The 19,531-nt window shown below is 46.2% G+C and overlaps 1 protein-coding gene across 1 annotated transcript in view; it reads left to right on the top strand.

The window, feature by feature from the left end:
* The first annotated feature begins 1,685 nt into the window (after positions 1 to 1,685).
* LOC126530610 (uncharacterized) overlaps positions 1,686 to 19,531 on the top strand; it is a 105,719-nt gene continuing 87,873 nt past the window's right edge. The window contains exon 1 of the mRNA XM_050177874.2: positions 1,686 to 1,792. The gene's annotated coding sequence lies outside the window, so the exon portion shown is untranslated. The remainder of the gene's footprint in view (positions 1,793 to 19,531) is intronic.

Consider the following 19,531-nt stretch of genomic DNA (forward strand, 5'->3'; position numbering starts at 1 on the left):
CATTTATGGGCTCAGCAGAAATTGCAGAGTTCTCCTGTTCTGTTTTTTTTTTTTTTTCTTAGAGTCGTCTTTAGGAACGCTTGCAAAGTTTTACCGCTGCTGTAGAAGAAACAAAAGAGGCAGAATTTCTATGTTTGCGAGAAACGGGTACTGTTTCATAGATCGTCCGTGCTGAAAGTTTGCAAAGTGCAGGCTAGTTAAAATATGTGTAGAAAATTACTTATTCAAGCGTTCCGCACGTTTACAAGAATATTCCAAGATGACTACAGGAACCTAATCTTCCGAAGGAACTTAACATTCAACAAAATTAAAATTTGCAACGAACTGCGCGTATTATGTGTGATACATGTACTTCAAAGCGTTTTACAGTTGTTATGATCTGTTTCACACTGTCCCAACCAAACCGCATGCCAAACCTAAGGTTTAGTTAAAGTGGTAATCATAGAATTGGATGGAATTATTTGGGTGTAATGTGTGGCAAAGTTTAACGTTACTGCCTTATGTATATGGTTCGCCAACAATTAGTGAACTCTCGCTTCCTCCCTGTTTTTGTGGGTTTCACAAGACATGTTGCAAGTTTCACGGATGTCCTCCTTGTACTAAATGAGATTTGTAGTTGAAGAATATGTTGGGTAGATTAAGGGTAAACAGTAGACAATGTGTAGATATGTAGGTTCCTAACTCTTGAATTTTCAGTAAGTACGTATTCAAAAGGTGGGGAGCGTTATAGCTATGCTTTTATAACGCTGCGGAATTCAGCCGGCCGTTTGAGAGAACTATAACGGCCAGAAAAAGAAGTTTGCTGAAAAACGCTAGAAGATAATGACCATTGACCACGAAATGGTTAAATTCTCGTGATAAGTTACGCCATTGGTAAAAAAATTCATTTATGAAGTGTTTAAAAGCGTTATACGGCCATTATCTGCTCTTCCTTAACGCCACGAGAAAAATCCAGGTCAAAATGAACTCATATTTGTTGAACATAGTGTCTGTGTGCTTTTATGTAGAATATGTGGAAATATTTCAGCATTCCTGGAATAATCAGAAGCTTTTCAAATATTAACGGGACGCTCGGTGCTTCCTCACTTTCATGCCTAATATGATGCACCCGCGGTGTCCTTAGTGCACTGAACGAGTCACGTTGTTCATAATTTTTACTAATAGCGTGTCAGTTTTTGATGACGCTTGGACAAACTGTGCCTGGACTATTTTCGACCTTTGCAGAAAAATAATATTGAAAACGGTCCTGAGGGTTACAAGCGTCTTACAGAAACCGCGTGTTAAAAAGCTAATACTACTGGAAAAACTATGACAGAAACTAAAATATATTTGTTTAATGTGAAAGGAGCGCAAGGCCTATGATGTATCAATTTAAATGTGTCTGGGCGAAGTATGGTCTTTGCTAAAAGCTCCTTAATCAACTTCTCGGAATCGAACGTTACATGCGGGCAATATTTGAAGCGGAAGAGTTATATGCGAGGTACTTTTGATAGTGTGGGTTCTGTTTATTTGTAATTCAAATTCTGAATTGCTCGAAAGAAACAGCCTCCCTGCAAATATGGCTGGGGTTTGGCAATGTCGAACAGGTCTGCTGTGTTTTTTCTTAAGCCATTGTTACTTGGAGTGTGTGATATCTTATCTCATCCAGGCCGCGGCGCTAGCAGCTCAAAAGCTATCCTCTGAACTACGGTACGACATCGAAAGCGACGCATCCTACGATATACAGCAGGCAAGAGGAAGCCATTCCCTTCTCACATGTGCCAAGAGCGAACTACTCAGTCATCTAGAAAAGGTAAGAATGCATACGCCCTGTGGTATTCACAAGGCGGACTTTCTAACTGGCCGACCCAGTGTCAGCATGGGCAATTGAGTGATGACGAAAGAAATTCAGGGCTAATTTTCAAAAAGCGGAAGAGCTTTTTCTCACACGCCGTTAGTAATACTATAAAGGCCAACCGATTTTTTTTACGTTTTCTGGACTTGATTATGGTCGCAATTTCTATTCGAAATTGCAACTTCAGAAACATATTTTACCGTTTAATTTCGTGAAAGCTGTTTCAGCTAGCTTAGACGACGTTATGAAAAACTCCCTTACTTACATGAATTTTCAGGTGGCGAGGGCAATTGGTGCGCCGTTAAGTGATTGCATATCATGTTAGTTACCGCGATTGATTGCTTATATGATCACGTCATGTTGTTATGACTGCCTGGCGAACTTTGTGGGGACAGTCACTCACAAACGCACATACACAAACGCACAGACGGAAAAAAGAACTATCGAGAGCTCTAACTTTATTTTAATGCGTATATTGTGGTGCAGATCGTATTGTCATAGCTTCATGACTCCAACCACTATTGCCTCTTTATAGTAGAAGCCACGGATATGGGGCACGATTATATAATCATGACATGCCAGCAGGCTAGTGGGTAATTCATAACTACACAACTGCTCACAACTATAGAAAAACTGTGCCATTGTTTTTACTGGACTGTTCTCGGGAGCATCAGCTACCAGCTAGTTTCATTAAAATGTACAGACACCCCCAGCTTCACTCCACAGCACTGCAGTAGTGAGGTTCATATTTGCAGTAATTTGCCGTTACAAATATAGACGTATGTACCGCAATTCCATGGCACCGCAAGAACACGCCGTTTCATTTACAGGAACATGCGTGAAAAATACGGAAGGCTGTAATTTTATTCCTTGACACCGAAATAACAGCCCGTCATATTTATAACTATACCCTGTATAAATGCCTCTGTAATTTCATTGCAGGCACCACAATGACGTGCTGTCATATTTAGAGTAATTTTAAATGTTTTTCGCACTTCTTGAACTGTTATTATCTCTGAAAACTAACATGCTGCATTTATTATTCGTCATTATAAGAATATCCCGTTTAGTGGCAAGCGTCTTTTATTATCCTTGCTGCAGACCCTTCTTGCTTTACCAGGAACAAGTTACATTATAATTTACTAGTTAATCACAGCATCTTAAGAACGACAAATTGAAATCGAAGCGCTCTGCAATAGGTGGCTGGCAATAAAACTAAAGCAAGCAACAGCTGATGCAAAAATCAAATTGTGTTAGCCCTCATTTAAGGTATACTGAAATTTTCTGTAGCTAAATAAAGAATGCACAAGCTGTCTGAACAAGTAAACGAGGCAAATCGATAGAAACAATGACGGACATGTGTAATTGACTCGAGTTAGGCTGGAGTGTACCGCTAATTACTAATATCGCTGACTGGGAGACTATATCCGCTTATGCATTTAGAATCATGTGTAATGTGTATAGGAATAAACCGGAACCACGTAGTAACAAGATATCCTGACTTATTGCTCTTTCTCGATTTCTTTCTCATTTCTCGATTTCTCGATTTTTTTTCGATTCTACAATACACACAAGTGGAATAGTGGACAGCAAGTTTTTGTAGGTGCGCGCCAATAGAAAGTTCGACAGCATGTCACAGTCCTGAAAGACGTGAAGGCGAAAGCCGGCTGCACACTTGGTAATGCATTATGTTATACGATCGGAGGGGTCAGGCTTCTTGCCAGACATAACGAGCCGCAACGTTTGGCAAGTGGATGCCTGCCAGCTTCGGCCTCCTCTCTACGTTACCGTCGCGCATCGCCGCGTTGCCGTTTTCGCAGTCCGGCTTCTTCGGCTCCTACTGCGGCTTCGCGCGTTTGCATAGCGCCGTCAGACTAGCGCCAACATCGTTTCTCTCCGTGATGTAAAGGTATTGCGCTTTATGTCAATTCCCTCAACAACACATGTGAGCACCTGACGCACTGTCTAAAAGTTATTTCGTTTTTTTCTTTCCTTCCGTCTTTTTTGTTTCTTGCTTTCTTTGACTCTTTGTTTCTTTCGTTATTTATTTGGTTGCTTCTTTCGTTCATTCTTTTCGTTTCTTCTTTCTTATTCAACCATTGATCTTTGCTTTCTTACGGGGGTATGAATAATTTCTAATGTTGATGTCTCCTTTCTTTCTTTCCTACCTTCTTTTCTTTTCGCGTTTTCATTCACATTTAGTCATTGCAGCTTTGCTTGCTTACCGGGGTATGAGCCATTCCAGATTATGCTTTATTTTAGGATGCGAGCCACTACGGATGATGACATTTTTTGTACTACTCTACCACATTTTAAACCACTAAACTTGGTGATAATATTTTTTGAGCCACTTGACTAGACGCCGCTTTTTCCTGTTATGAGCCATTGCAACGAGCCACTTAAGGCTTTCGATTTAATAAATACAATGAGGGAGACAAAAGAAATGGGAAAGGCAGGGACATTGACCAGAAGGGAAGATCCGATTTGCTACCCTACGTTTGGTAGAGAATGGAGCGGGACATGAAGCGACAAGAAAGAAGAGATAGAGAAAAAAGCGAGCACAGATACGCAATCACAGTCAGACACTTTCATTACATGCAATAACCGCACAACAAAGTAGTACTTGTAGCGCTGTAAACATCAGTTCAGGTTACCACTGTTTGTCTAATTCTGTTGTCTTTAAAAACTGCAACAGAGCACGAACAGGCCCCTTATCTGAAATACTGGTCAATGGTGTTTACTACAGAAAAAACGCTGCCGACTTGTAGTACTATATTAAATAGGTGAGACAGTAAAATGTAGCCGGTTTATTGCACAAAGCAACTTTGCTCAAAGTGTTGCTTAAAAAAGGGCTTATGAGGCTACAGAAATATTGAAGACCAGGTTGAAGAATGACAGGATCTTAGCGTTGGGGCAGAAAATGAACACATAGTATAAGTTCCGGGGCATGAACGTTTTAGTATGTGTTAAATTGTGACTCTGGTTCTGCCGTTGATTTCGTGCGACGACCTGGATTGATTCCCAGTACAGAGCATCTATGTAAAATCTAATGAGTGACCATTCTGTCTTCCATGATCTTACTCCAGGTTCATGCATTTCCTGAATGCACACTGTAAACGTGTACGTCCTAGTGACAAAGCCTTAAACAATATCACTTTTGCCACACTTTTCGACAATCCCCCAACAGTGAGAGAACTCTCTTTACTACGTGTAAATGACCTTACCGAAGAAATGTCTATCTCACTTCTTGAAGCGCTGTAATGGCTCCAGCCATTACAGCACCACCGTTGTGATAGATTGATATATTGTGACACGTGTTTTGTAGAAGTTACAAAGAACGCTCTAGAAGTACAGATAAACATGTACTTTTCAGAACTTCAGTGAATATACTCATGTCCAGAATATTACAGTGATGCATCAAAGTCGTACGTCGGCCTTACTTATTGTATTATCGATACATCCGTCTCGAAATCCGGCTTTGCGCGCGCGGACATAAGCAACTTTATGGCGGAAGTGCACACACTATTGTAGGCTGTAAGGTACATGAAACACCTAAATCTACGAAAGGGAATAATATTTCCAGATTTATCAAGCGTCGTGAAAACCTTAATGTCTCTACAAAAAAATTAAAATCCTGCCTTTACCGATCTTTATTCAATCCTATGCGCTTTGTACGCATCTCCCAGCACATCTTATCTCATATCACATCATATCATCATATCTGGCCACACAGGCACCGAGGATGATATGCTTGCCGACCGTACAGCCACCTCAGTAACTACCAAACCAAATAATTCTTCCATGGCTTTCTCTGCTGTAGATTGAAAGCCCTTCCTACGCAGGAAACTGAGGGGCCATTGGCACCGTACGTGGGACACTGGAACACTTCATAAATTTAACGTTTTAAGCCAATTACAGGAAGCTGGCCACCAAGTAGAAAAACACGACAAACAGATTATTTTCTGTCATCTTAAGATAGGCGACGCGTATGCCACTTGCTCCTACCTATTGACTGGTGACGATCCTCATGTCTGCGATAAATGTGGTGAAACTTAAGTGCTCCTCCACGTCTTCTTAGAGTTTCGGGAAGTAGAAGCACAAAGAAAAAAGTACCTCGTCCCGGCATATAGACGACACGTTCCCATCCACCGGGCAATGTTTCTCGGCATTGAACCACTTTTTGACACTGAGCGATTTTTTAAGTTTTTACAAGATGTTGGCACGTTTCGAGTTATCAGCCCACAAGATTCGTATCCTCCCATTGGGGGCTGCTGCAGCGACAGCATTTTCGAAAGCGCGTGCCTCCCAGCCATTGCATTCAAGGGCTCACCGGTGAGGTATTATTATTATTATTATTATTTGTTTTGAACACATATACACAGGTATCAGGAAAGGGAAAGCGAGGAGCAGGCTGGCAACTGCCACCGGTGAGGTAGGAGTGCTACTCTCATTAACACGTTCACTGCACCGTCCCTTTTTAAAAGAACTTCTATAGTTAAACCGTGCATAAGTAGTCCTGGTCATTATTCTAATACTTGTTAATTCTACGAGCTTTACGTCGATATATTTTAGGTCTCTTTACAGCCGCGTTAAACCGACTTTTAAAATTCATTTCTTCCATCGACTACCGACAATAACTGCTAGGCGCTCTTTGGTCATATCTGGCCCTTGCCCCAGTAAGATGCATAAATCATCATCATCTAGACTGATCCCATGTGGTGCTTAGAAGGATGCAAAGCATATGGAAAATACAGCTCAAGCCGCGACAGGATTCTGAAGTTTGTGAAGTATGCTGCAATATGGTAAAACTTCAACCCTTGCATACCGACCCTTGTGAATAAGAGGAATGAGTCTGATAGGTGCCACGATTCATTTATATATAACAAACAACTGATGATGCGTAGAATGCACTGACCTCTTTTCAATAAACGTTCTTACGCTTAACTCTTGATTTCTGGCATGATGAGCAAAAATCACAAAGCACATTCGGGTATACAAATTTTTAATATCATCGGTGCTTTGTTATTGTTGCCACAAGCTCGATCACACATGTTTACGTATGAACAACCGCATTAGTGCAGTTGGTTTCTGCGAATGCGAAAAGTGTGACCAAGTCAATGCAAGATAAGGCATAAATCCGCTAGAGCAGGACGCACAAGTGCAAGGCGTTTATAAGTGAATAACAGCTATCGGTATTGAATTGACGCGCATATCCTAAAAAAGTGTCTGCCTGAGGCTGGCAAGTTCCCATGAAATCCCCCCTCCCCCCCGCGATATGAACGGCAAACAAATAGGAATCATGGATATATGCTCCGAGCTAGGCACTGCGGTACATAAGCCAAAGAAACGAGAGCGATCATACGTGCGGGCGAAATTTACCACAACTTTAAAAAAGAGAAAGGAAAAAAGTAACACAAGACGCATGCGCTACTTTACGAGAACAATCAACAGCCGAGCATGGCACTAAGATAACGCCTCCCTCTCCGGCAACAATGTCCTCGAGGCACACAACACCATATCACTGGCACCGAGGTTTTTAGATGAGTGTACCTCTAAAAACTATCAAACTCAAAGCGTACTCAGCGTTCGCCTCAAACTGTGATTTCTGGGCACAAGTAGACGGCGTAATCCTAGACCCATTTTACCGACACCGCTTGTACACTACGTGGCTCAGTTTTTCGCCACCTGCACTCACAGGCCTGGGCTCCGCGGTAGCAGATGCTGCGAGAAGCGTTTTGCGGTGTCTGCTTTTGGGCGAAAAAGTGAGCGACGGAGTTATCAAGCAGTGACGGTGAAACAGGACATATATATATATATATATATATATATATATATATTGACACGTGTACTCATCTTTATCGGGCGACCACGTTTCGCCGCTTAACAACTGTAATCGCACAGCGACGGACGCGCCTGCATGTATCCGACGTTTCTGGAAAGTTATCGATGATTCTACCCGGCTGTCTGTTGTCGCCGAACCTTATGTTATCTGATTTCATCGCCTGACGCGAATGGCGTAGAACATTGTGGAATACGCCATTCGCGTCGGCGTAGGTCATCGCTTCGGGTTGGGGTTGCGATAATTGAGGTTGCACCTCCGGAACTCCAAGCGACCGCTCAACCTCATCTTTGACGATGTCAGCGATCGAGGCCACTTGAGGCTGCGACGACGGGAAGATCTTCTGAAGCTCCTCTCGTACGACTGCCCTGATAGCCTCGCGCAGGTCTTCGGAGGCCAGTGATTGAACTCCGGCATAGTTTGTAGCGTTGGTGCGGCGGTCGAATTGCCGGTTTCGCATCTCGAGTGTCTTCTCGATGCTAGTGGCCTCGCGAAGAAACTCGTCGACAGTCTTCGGTGGGTTTCGTACCATACCGGCGAAAAGTTCCTCCTTAACACCACGCATTAGTAGCCGGACTTTCTTTTCCTCGGACATTTCCGGGTCGGCGTGGCGGAATAGGCGGCTCATTTCTTCTGTAAAAATCGCGGTGGTCTCGTTGGGCAGCTGCACTCGGGTTTCTAGTAGTGCTTGGGCTCGTTCTCGGCGTACGACGCTTGTGAATGTCTGCAGGAAGCCACTTCGGAAAAGGTCCCAGGTCGTTAACGTGGCTTCTCTGTTCTCGAACCACGTCCTGGCAGCGTCTTCCAATGCGAAGAAGACATGTCGCAGTTTGTCGTCGCTGTTCCAGCTGTTAAATGCAGCGACCCTCTCGTACGTCTCGAGCCAGGTTTCCGGGTCCTCGAATGTTGAACCGCGGAACGTGGGGGGCTCCCTGGGCTGCTGCAGCACGACGGGGGATGCTGGGGCTGCCATTGGGGAGGACTTGGTGGCAATCTTCCTGCACGTCTCAGGTAGGAGTCCGTGCTCTGGGGGCAGTCCTTGCAGCCGGCGGCTAGCTCGCTGGTCTTGGGCGACGTTGGTTTTGTCCTCGGGCTTCGGGCTTGGATCGCGGCTTTGCGGGGGCGTTCGGTACATGAACGCACAAGCACCTCCACCAGATGTCACGTGGTCGTGACGTTGAATAACACAGTAGCAGTACTGTGAACGACAAAACTAACTTTTATTGGGCGAACCTGTGCCCACAAAACAGGCTACACTTATAGCACAACGATAGCGGCGAACACGCTCGGCGATCGTCGAAAAATCTGATCAGCGGGTCAAGCGCGTCGGCTTTTATACAGAATCGTCGAATGTTCCAGACTAATCGCTGGGACCCGCGCGTATTCCACAGTGTTCTACGCCATTCGCGTCAGGCGATGAAATCAGATAACATAAGGTTCGGCGACAACAGACAGCCGGGTAGAATCATCGATAACTTTCCAGAAACGTCGGATACATGCAGGCGCGTCCGTCGCTGTGCGATTACAGTTGTTAAGCGGCGAAACGTGGTCGCCCGATAAAGATGAGTACACGTGTCAATATATATACGTGAAGAACGGGGCGTTAACCGAGGGGCCTGATTTTTATGAGTCATATAAGAAGCCAACAAACACTGACACCAAGGACAACACACGTGAAATTACTTGTGCTCAATAAATGAAATAAAGAAACTGGAAATTATTAGAAATTAAAGTGGACGAAAAAACAACTTGCCGCAGGTCGGAACCGATCTGCGCCGATATCTTGCAAAACTGGCGCCAATTTTCTACTTGCACCATCTTTGTGGCATTAACTTTTCAGACTAGTTCCGCTTCCGAAATTTCTGTTCCCGCTGCTACTCGCTGTCACAGCGCGCACCCGCGTTCGCATCGCACGCACGAGTAGCTCGCGACAGTGAAGCGTCGTACGTGAAAGACCTTCGAACACTTGTCTTTAAGAGGCCCACGAAAGTTACTCGAATTACACCGCTACAACTGAATCGTCTACGCAGGTGAAGATCATTAGCAAAATAAAAAAAGCCAGCACACTGCCTTCGCTGAATAAATTAATTAGATTAATATTTCTTGCGTTACAACCGTCGCGGCATAAGCTAATATTGGAAAGTTGAAGGGGATCATCATAAAAGTCCTTTTCTGTATGCATATATTTGAAGATAGCCATGTAGATCGAAACAAGTGGCGCGAGATTACTCGTTCAATTCGTTTTATTGCACACGCGGCAACCTGCAATACGGCTCGCCGTCAAACCGCCCTCGGACGTTGAAGGGTGGCGTACAATGGTGACCTCGGTAAGGACCTTCATTCTGCAGGGCATTTGCATGTCCCGAGAGCGCTGTTTGAGTGGGTCACAGGGCGATTCATTTACGGGCTGACAGCGCACGCACTTCGTCATGCAGGTTGGAACACCTCTTGGCCATAAGAGATATTTTTTCAAACAATCGCGGTCATGATCATCGCTACCCGTGAAGAAAAATCCGCGGAGTTCTGTCAGGCCGCGCACGCGTCACCAACTCGAATCCAGCTGCCTTCGCATGCCTGCGCAGGAGAGGTCTACTCGCGCGCTCTACACAGGAATGAACCGCTTCGTGCAGCATGCCAAAGCTGCGGAAAGTTCAAACCTTGCGTATTTTAACTTGGGCACAAAAAATTTAGAGGAGACCATCGTCGTCTACAGCATAATGACGGTGTGTTGCAGCTCCGAGCCATTTGTCGCAGCTTGCCACTTTGAAGGACTGTGCCAAGGTACCATAGCAAGATGTGTGTAATGTGACTTCGAAATGCTCATTTTCTGTCGCTGAAATCCTGTATTCGTTAAGTAGCATTACCTACACACTGAATGCACAAATACAGTCAAATACTGCGATGTCACAGTGGTTCCTTCACACGACGGAAATCAGACCACGATTTTGTGACTATAAAGAGATGCTCGAAAAGATGAAATTTAGAGAGGCGACAACCAGAGCTTCTTTCTTTTTTGTTTTTCTTTAGACAGCAATTTAAATGCGATTGCTATTATCCCGCGCTTGGACAGAAATGATAAATTGGGTGAATAATTATGACTATGGCCAGTACCATACAGCAAGTATTAGTGAAAAAGTACGATTGCGTCCCTATATCAAATATTTCGAAAAGTGGCGTATATCTACATCAAGTGGCAACGAAAGATTAATTTCATTCTGAATTGAGTAGTAGAGGGGCGGAATAATTTGACGAAAGTTCAAACTGAAAAAAGAAGCGTACAACACTTACGAACTTTATTAACACTGAGAGTACATCTCGTGAACAAGATACGGAGACGAAAACCAACCAGGCAGGACAAGTGATGGTTTCGAAGTGGCGCAATTTACTGACAGGGGTGCAAATATATACATAAGCGCGAAATGATTTACATGAAACCAATGTGCAACGAGAAAGAAAACGATTAAAAAGCAACAAAAGCCAAAAAGTGATATAGAGAAAGCTTAGACAATCACAGATGGCCGCGGCGCACTCTTCCGCCTTCCATGTAGCAACCGACGGTTTGCTCAGGCACACGCATTTTTCCCTCGCCATCGGTGATCTCTCGCTCATTACACGCGTTTGCGCATCCTTACATTCACGAATCACTCTGGTTCGCTGAAATTGTCGGGTACATCCACACCTGCTGGCATGCAGAACATAACAGCCTTCCTTTCCATTTCGGACATTATCGGCGTGCTCCCGCAAGCGCTCATTGAGGCACCTGCCCTTCTTGCTCGCATAGCACGCACCACAGGACGTGGGAATTCTGTAAACAACACTCTTTACGCAGTACACGAGCTATGTTCTTTGCTTAACGGAGCATTGGCTTCAGCTGTTCTTAAAAAGAAGGTCCTTTTTGCCAACTCAGACGCTGTAGATGACCCATTCATCATTGAATATTCGGGGCAGGTCGTACAAATTTTGAGACAGCAGGTAGGCACGTGCATCAAAGTTTTCTCAGTCCACAAAAAAATACTTCTGTTATTCCGTATGTCACAAAGATTTGCTGAAGTGTTCTAGGAAAATATTCATCATTCTGGAGCTTTGCAATTCCAAAACACGGCTAGTATGAGCTCTCGTGGGTTGACTGACCGCTTATCTTTGTACCTAACAACCACTAAAAAAGGCGGTGTTTCAATTGGGTCTTCAATAACGCGGGTTGTAAGCGCTCTTTTTTTTTTTTTTTGGCGAAACGTGATAGAGCATTCAATGAACATTTAAGGGACTTGTCCGTCATAAAGACATTCAGATACGTTGATTTTTCTTATTGTTATTTGTTGTGATCCGCACATTTTCCAGCTGCAAGCCGCGCAGGTACTAGATATAGTTCGGGAATGCTTTAGTGCACTTTTGTTGACACTCGAGAGGCTAGAAAATGGCAGCATTAGGTTTCGAGATATTACGATTTGTTCACAGCGGGTCACGCGTGCTCGCTATATGAGCCTCGCGTACTGAATTCAGTCTCTTCATTCACACCGGTTCATGTAAAATAGCAAAGAGACCAATTGTGCCGTTATGTTACTCAAGCGCTTTGAACAATTGCGGCTGCCATGCTCTGCAAGGCCGTTTCTGAGCGTAGTCGAAACTTTTAAAAGGAGCAGGCTACTAAGGAACTTTGCTTGACTCTAGCTGAGGCAATGCCTCTGAAAAGAAAAAAAACCAGCGAGGCAGTGCTGCTGGCGGAGGAGAACAAAGGTCAGCCGCGAAGCGCTACAATTTCGCCTTCATACCGTACGTACACTGCATGTCCAATTGCTGAAGAAATAGGACAACGCTCGGGCGTAGAAGTTGTCTTCAGCGCTCCTAAGAAGCGGTGGCAAGACAGTCCGAATTGTCAACGTGGAGGGCTTCGGTTGGTGGGTTTGGGAGCCGCGTGGCGGACGAAGAGTGCGACGAATCAGTGCTGTGGTCGGGAGTGAGCCAATCCGACGAGATCTTGGTGGGAAACGCTACCTGTCACACAAGTGGGCGCCACTTGCATAACTGCTCGACGAGGGTGCTATGAGTGGCGCACGTGCTCCGGTGCGGGTAACGTGAACAACTCGGTGCGACCCGGCAGACATTGCAACGCTGTGTGACAACAAGAATGGGACTTGAGCGCGCACAGCACTGATTCACTCTTCGATGCTTACGTTTTGTGAGCACAGCGGTGCCTAGCAATGGAGGGTTACGCATGTGCTGCGTCGGCAATGCTGCAACAGGTGTCGGCGGTGCCGGAGCAGGAGTCGGCTGCGCTGCGTCGACGATCAGTGTGTTAGACGATGTCGAGGTCTAAGATGTGAATGCGGCAGGGGACGGTGCAAAAAAGGTACTTGGTTATACTTGAAAGGTAGGCTCTAGGCCGTCGAGGTGACGGCCTGCACCTGACAAGTGAGGCAACGCACCTGGCAGCATGAAGGATGGCGAGTGACCACTCGGCACTCCAGGCAGAGTGGGCATTGTAACCATAGCGTTGTCTGGTCGACCACGCTTTGCGCAGATTAGTTGGCCAGTCGAAGAAGCTGTCGCCGTTGTTGCATTACAGAAGCCAAGAGGAGGATAAGGATATGTGGTGGCATGGTAGAACGCGTAAGTTAATTGAGGTCGAAACACGACAGAGGGCCCTGAAGTGTTCTTCAGGTGCAGGCACCTGTGTGGACGACCGCGACGACATCACTGGCGGCGCAGGACATGGCGCACGTACAGCTAAGGCCGATGGAACTATGTTGCAAAGGGATCCTATGTTGATGTCAGGCATGGACGTCGGTGAGAGAGTCTGCAGGGAGCATGGCGCCGGTGCTGACGGAGAGGCGGGCTCACAGGACGGCATGGACGGAGCTGTGTCGGAATGAAACCTCGAGCAGAAATACAAGTTGCGATCATGTAGGGAGCCGATTAGTGGGCGAATGGCAGGTGACGATGTTTTGGCGATAGACACGATGGCGTGCGTGACGCAACGTGGCGTTGGGTCTGCAACCTCACCGCTGTCATGTGCCGTCGATAGTGGTTAGAAAGCGATGACGTGGCCGGAATTATTTTCGTGCCGATGTTCTCCACAAGAACGTCGTGCGCTTCCTCGCACTACGGAGACCACTGGTGAAAGTCTGGCGCTGGAGGCTCCGCGGTAGCCCACGTCTCGGTTGATGGCGCAGTATCCCCGTAGGTCAAGGGAAGAAGGTTTACCTGATGACGAAAGCCGCCAGGCGCAAAAAGAGACATGTTCGGCGCTAGCGTTGAGGCTGTCAGCGGAGAGAAACCGGAAAACGGGTACGTCATGGTCGAGCTTTGGGAGAAGGACATAACTGACTCTGTAGTGAACAAGCGCGCGCAGAGCGTCGTAGGGCTGCAGGCTGCCAGACGAGACGTCGAAGAAAGAATGAATTTCAGTCCGGAGGGTGTCAAGGATAGCGTATTTCAATGGTTGCACCATGACGTCCTTCAGTTCGCGGATCGCGTCGAGGTGGACGAACCATCGTCGGCGCGAAAACGCTGCAACTGATGGTAAGAGCCTTGGAAGGTCCATGGTAGTGGGCCGCTCGGCAATACGCAGGGTCTCCCGGTTCACCATTGTAGGAATACTACAATGGTGGCCAACGGCGGCCAACGAACCGTGCCGTCGTAGCTACATTTATTTCAGTACAAAGGCGAAGAAAGTCATCGGAGCGTCGGCTGTGGAGACAAGCGCTGTCCAAGCCACGCGATATGCGCGGCGCGATGGAATGTGAGTCACAAGCACAGAACGCGCTTTCAATGTGAACCGGCCTGCTCGCTTCAGCATATCCTGCGCTCTCCCAAATAAATTTAGAGACGATGACAGGCCTCGTAGGCTGCCGTTGCGTCGTCATCCTATAAGACGACACGACGGCGGCGTCCAGTTCGAACAGTGACTGAGACTTGAGCCTTCGGTGCAAAATACAACTAAAGCTACTCATATATAATGCTGTGTTCAATTCTCAACTACCTTTCTGTCATTTAAGATGAGGTATTAGTACGCAAAACACACCTCATAAATTGGTTTCCCAGTAGAGAAACGCCTAGTGAGCATGTAGTTACTGGTTTGGACTACAATGCTCACACAGCTTGTTTATTCCTCAGCTATAACGTTCCCAAAGTGGCAATATTGAACGACTGCAAACCATTACCTACATTCAAGGCAGAACTTCATAAACGATGTTATAACCAAAAAATGCGCGAAAATTTGTTGGAAAGCAAAATATGCATTCGCTTCAGACGACAGACTGGATATTATGTCCCAAGGACACGTACTAACTACAGCTTGCCGCACTTGAATATTTCTTTGCCAAACATGCTCAATAAATACAAATTAGCTGGAAATTTACTTCGTGTATTGAGAAAGCAGGGCTTATTTGTTATATGCAATGCCATTGGTTTCAATGTATATACAGATTTTGAGAGTCTGCTCGGAAAATGTTAACGTTAATGTTCATTCTTACACATCTTTGTATTATGCATGTTCGAGTAAGCTGCATTCTTCGTTACGGTCAAGCGGTGCTCAAGCGTATATAGGTTTTCTAAACAAATAATAACAATCAGGGAATTGGGGCTGGTCAAGCTGCTTGTTATGTAACCATCACCTTGACTTCCTCTCTAGTTGAACAGAAAGCCACAGTCACTTTAGCATACGCTAAGAGGATCAAGGCGAACGCCTGCGCCCTTACGAGAGATTCATGAGACTGCATTTTCATTCTGATGCGTTGTTACTTCCTATTCTCTTCTCCCACCCCCCCAAAGGATGTGGGTTCTAGTGCCTTAACTCTGCCTTAATTATCTTCGCCCTAATTAAGACCTAAGGTCGTGGGTATGACTCCCAGAAAAGGTCGTGAATTCGAGTGTCTTAATTAACTTTTGCTTAATTAGCTGTGCCTTAATTAACACCAAAGTTAGTGGGTTTGGCTGTCGACGTTCAAGATGTCAATTGAAACCCAACCTGCAAATATCCAGAACCAGAAAGATATCGCCGATTCACTCATATCTCCATGTTGCCTTAATCAGCTTCGCGCTAATTAGCACAGAGGTCACGGGTTCGACTCCCAGCAAAAGTCGAGGGATGGATCCACAATTTTAGCGCCGTAACGCCTGACGCTGAAGTTTTCCTGACGCCAGATGGTAAAATTTTCTCCCATGAGCTGCCTACGGCTTTCACCTACATGTGCTCTTGTGAGAAATAAAATCAATATCCCTGAAGTGGCTACGATCGTGAATAGTGCAGTGAGAAGTCAGCTCGCAGTGATCGAGGATTGGTTTTGTTGTTTGATACCCACCAACAAGTGCGCAGCTAAGCTGCAATGTATCCGGGCGATGCTTCTTCCCGCGTCAAGTTGCGCATCTGCCAATGCCACTGACCCCTTTTGAGACCGAAAAGCTTATGATGGGGAGAGGGGGGAGGGTGAAGGCGCCATTTTACTGACCACACTGAGTAGTTTCTGCCTTCTTTTACACTCACTATCAACAAGCGTTATCTTCGCTTCCGGACGCCATACGAGAATTTTTACGACCTGTTCCATGCACCATGAAGCTGATTGTCTTGCAAACATCGAGTATATCTCCTTGCCAACAGTACACGTGCCTGTGCGCCAGTGGCTGGTTGAGCGGCCGAGATAGTAGCACCTGCCCATGTCATACTTCCTGGGCGTTTTCTTCGCGGTCAGTATTCTATTATGAGCATATGTTCCTGCGGGAAAGGTGAGCTGAGCTCTCTCGTTCATGCCTTCTTTTTCCTGGCTCGCTTTCGTGTCGCTATGGCGTGGAGGATAGTATGAAACAGGGTAGACTTGCGTTAGTACATACGTATATATAATTTTCTTGTTCATAAATGAGGAGCACAATATGTTCATCAATATCCGATGATCCCTCATTTTAATACGCGGGTATTTGTAAAATAGGGACAGCAAAAGTTTTAGCAACAGTCGGTCCATTGAGATGGTGGCGCCTCTGCGACCTATGTACTGTCAGGATGAAAAAAAATTGTCTTTTTCGAGGGAACACCATGATATTGTACAAGAATATTTCAGCGTGTTCCAATTTTACAATGGCCTCTGGAGCAGAGCCTCTTGTATTTATGAACCTGAGGAGGCGAGATGCTAACGCTTTCGTACAGCCACTTCAATGCCTCCGAGAAAACGGCAATTGCACGCGAACCTGAGGATACAGCAGCCGCGGGTCGCCGACCTCATCGACCGCGAAACTGAGAGGTTTCCGAAAGGAGATGTGCCCAACTATGACTACATAAGCTTCAATCTTAAGGAGTGGTAATATAACCTGCGGACATGGCTTAAATCGCAGCTGTTACTAAAAGGGGCGGTTGCCTTTCGCAACCACCTCTAGCCAAATTTAAGTTGAATCCGGGCATGGCTGGGGAAAGATATCTCAAATCATCTCATGACACAGAGATTATTCGACGTTCTAACAAAGTACTGGGTGTTCATTGCGCAACAAAGTCTGGCGCTGGTAATACTTAAGCGTACCAATTCAGATATGTGGTGCAACCAGCAGTTTGTTCGTGCCGCGCATACGATCGGCATGATATAAAGCCTATCATAAAGCCTGTTCGCGTTGTATTTTATTAAGTGTTTCTACAACAGCATTGCTTCGTGCGTGAATGTTCCGATCACTTCCAGTATGTAACTTGCAGATTCTGCGCTGAACAAGATGGCACATGCTGTGTGGACGCAACGATATTGAGAAAAAATGCATCGCGCAATATCTTTTTAGATGCCCGTTCGGGGGTTGAGCGTCGGCGTAAAGATCGTCCGAAAAAGCGTGCGCGTCAGCCAGCGTCGGCGGATGTCGGTGACGCCAGGTTACTCACTTTACGTTGGCGCGAAAACCGACCCGGCTATTGGGAGCATGGGGGAAGGAAAAATATAGAAGGGAGCATTACGTCATGCAGTCAGCCTTGGCATGCGAACGCTCCGTGAAGCCACAGTGGTGGCCCAACACGTGACCTCGTGTTTCGTGATGACGGGGAAAGAATCGATATTTGCTGAGACGTTTGGTTCTCAGTGGCCATGCAAATAGCTTTTATTCAGTGCACGCTTGTTCAGTTGCCCTGCCGTGACTCTGCCTGCAAAGCGGGAACAGTAAAACCAACCGCGCACTTTGACGTACCATAACGTGTTGGGCCATCAGGTTGGCTTAAGTCGCCTTGCGGTATGCTGCCTTCTATTCTTTTTTTAATTCCTGCATGGCTGTAGGCGACTTCCAACATCGGAAAAGCTGGCGCCGCCATCAACGTGATGCGGTGTGAGGGATCACATGGACACAGCGGCCGCCGCTTCGGCTGCTGCGGAAACGCTGAAGCGAGCTCAGCACGAAAGTTTAAAGGCCCACCTGTGCTGTGGTTGTGCTTAAGTGGGGTTTTCCCAATTCGGCGGTGTGTTTGACGACACTGGAAAGCCCTATAATAGGTAGTGGCTGCCTTTCAAGGCGCCCAACATAGTAGGCTACTGCATGGTGCCGCAGTGCCAGACGTACGCGATGGAGCCCATTGTCAGCCTTGACACGTACCCGCAGGACAAGAAGCTGCTCGCAGCTTGGGTGACGAAATTTAGAACTGGTAAGCAGCCACCGGCTACAACTTCGATGTCAAGCAAGCACTTACACAAGGAAGGTTTGAGATACGGCGTCGCGGCTGCGATGTTCGCAGTGAGTAGCAAGTGCGCGCTGAGACGCTTGCCCGCGCTCGCTGCCCGTGTAATGACACGAAGCTTTTGTCTATGAACTTGCTGATGCTAGACACTGGCAATTTCACTGGAATGGAAAGGGAAAGCTAAAAAAGTAGATTAGAAATGAGGCATGGCATATGCTCATGCTTGTGGAGCACTAGACAATCAAATGTACTGAATTAAGAAAAAGAATCAACGGGAAGACTACTGAGAAGACCGATAGGCATGCAGTGTGACGGAATTTGAGAAATAACGATATTGCAAAGTTCGAGACATTAGAAGAAAATAAAAGTTAAATCGTCGCAACGACACATCGCACGGCGCCATCGTAGGCGTCGAAGTCCCTAGTCAAAACGACAATATTTTTCAACAGCTGTTATTGTGGCCACGCAACAATTATTGTTTGCGTACTGTCCAATGCTCGTATGCAGGGGCCTAAAACTCACGGCACGGCACGAAAACGCGCTCGCCGCGAGAGCAAACCATTGTGCGCGGACATGGCCTGCAGATGCACAATTTGCCGCCACAAGTCACGGTGATCTCTGTATTGAGGGTTCAATCTGTTGTGCTCCATTTGGCTCTCAGCGACTGCAGACCTTTCACGCAAGGAGCCGGTTCTGGTGACTCCGTCACGGTGACTGCGCGCATTGGGCGTTCATTATAGGTATTTGGTAAAGAGACAGTCTTTGTAAAACATTATGCGCTTTGTGTTTGCCGAAGATTATTATTCTGACAGTAAAAGAAATTCCTTCGCTTCGAGAGTATTTACAGAAATGCCCAGGAGGGCTCCCGCGTGGTATTATTATTGAGCGCCAACAGCCAAACCTACGAGGAGCGCGCCGTGGTATTCCTCATACTACGCAATCGAGGCGCTTCCGACAAATGGCGACTCCGTAAGTCCACGCCCCCAATAGTCCACCGAGTACCTCTGCTTTGTCCGCCATGCCGAAAGGGCTACTGAGGAAAGCGTTGAGATCAACCTTGGAAGCGATCAATATATGTTAGCGAACGCTATCCCATCAACCGGCTAGAAGAAGGAACGAGCGCATGTCAAGCATATCAACTGGGACCTACTTACACATGAATGAAATCAAAAAGCACCTCGGGAAATCAGAGACATCAATGAATGGGTAAAAAGCCCATTGAGGACACTAA

The sequence above is a fragment of the Dermacentor andersoni genome, chromosome 4 (assembly GCF_023375885.2).
Source record: "Dermacentor andersoni chromosome 4, qqDerAnde1_hic_scaffold, whole genome shotgun sequence".
NCBI lineage: Eukaryota > Metazoa > Arthropoda > Arachnida > Ixodida > Ixodidae > Dermacentor > Dermacentor andersoni.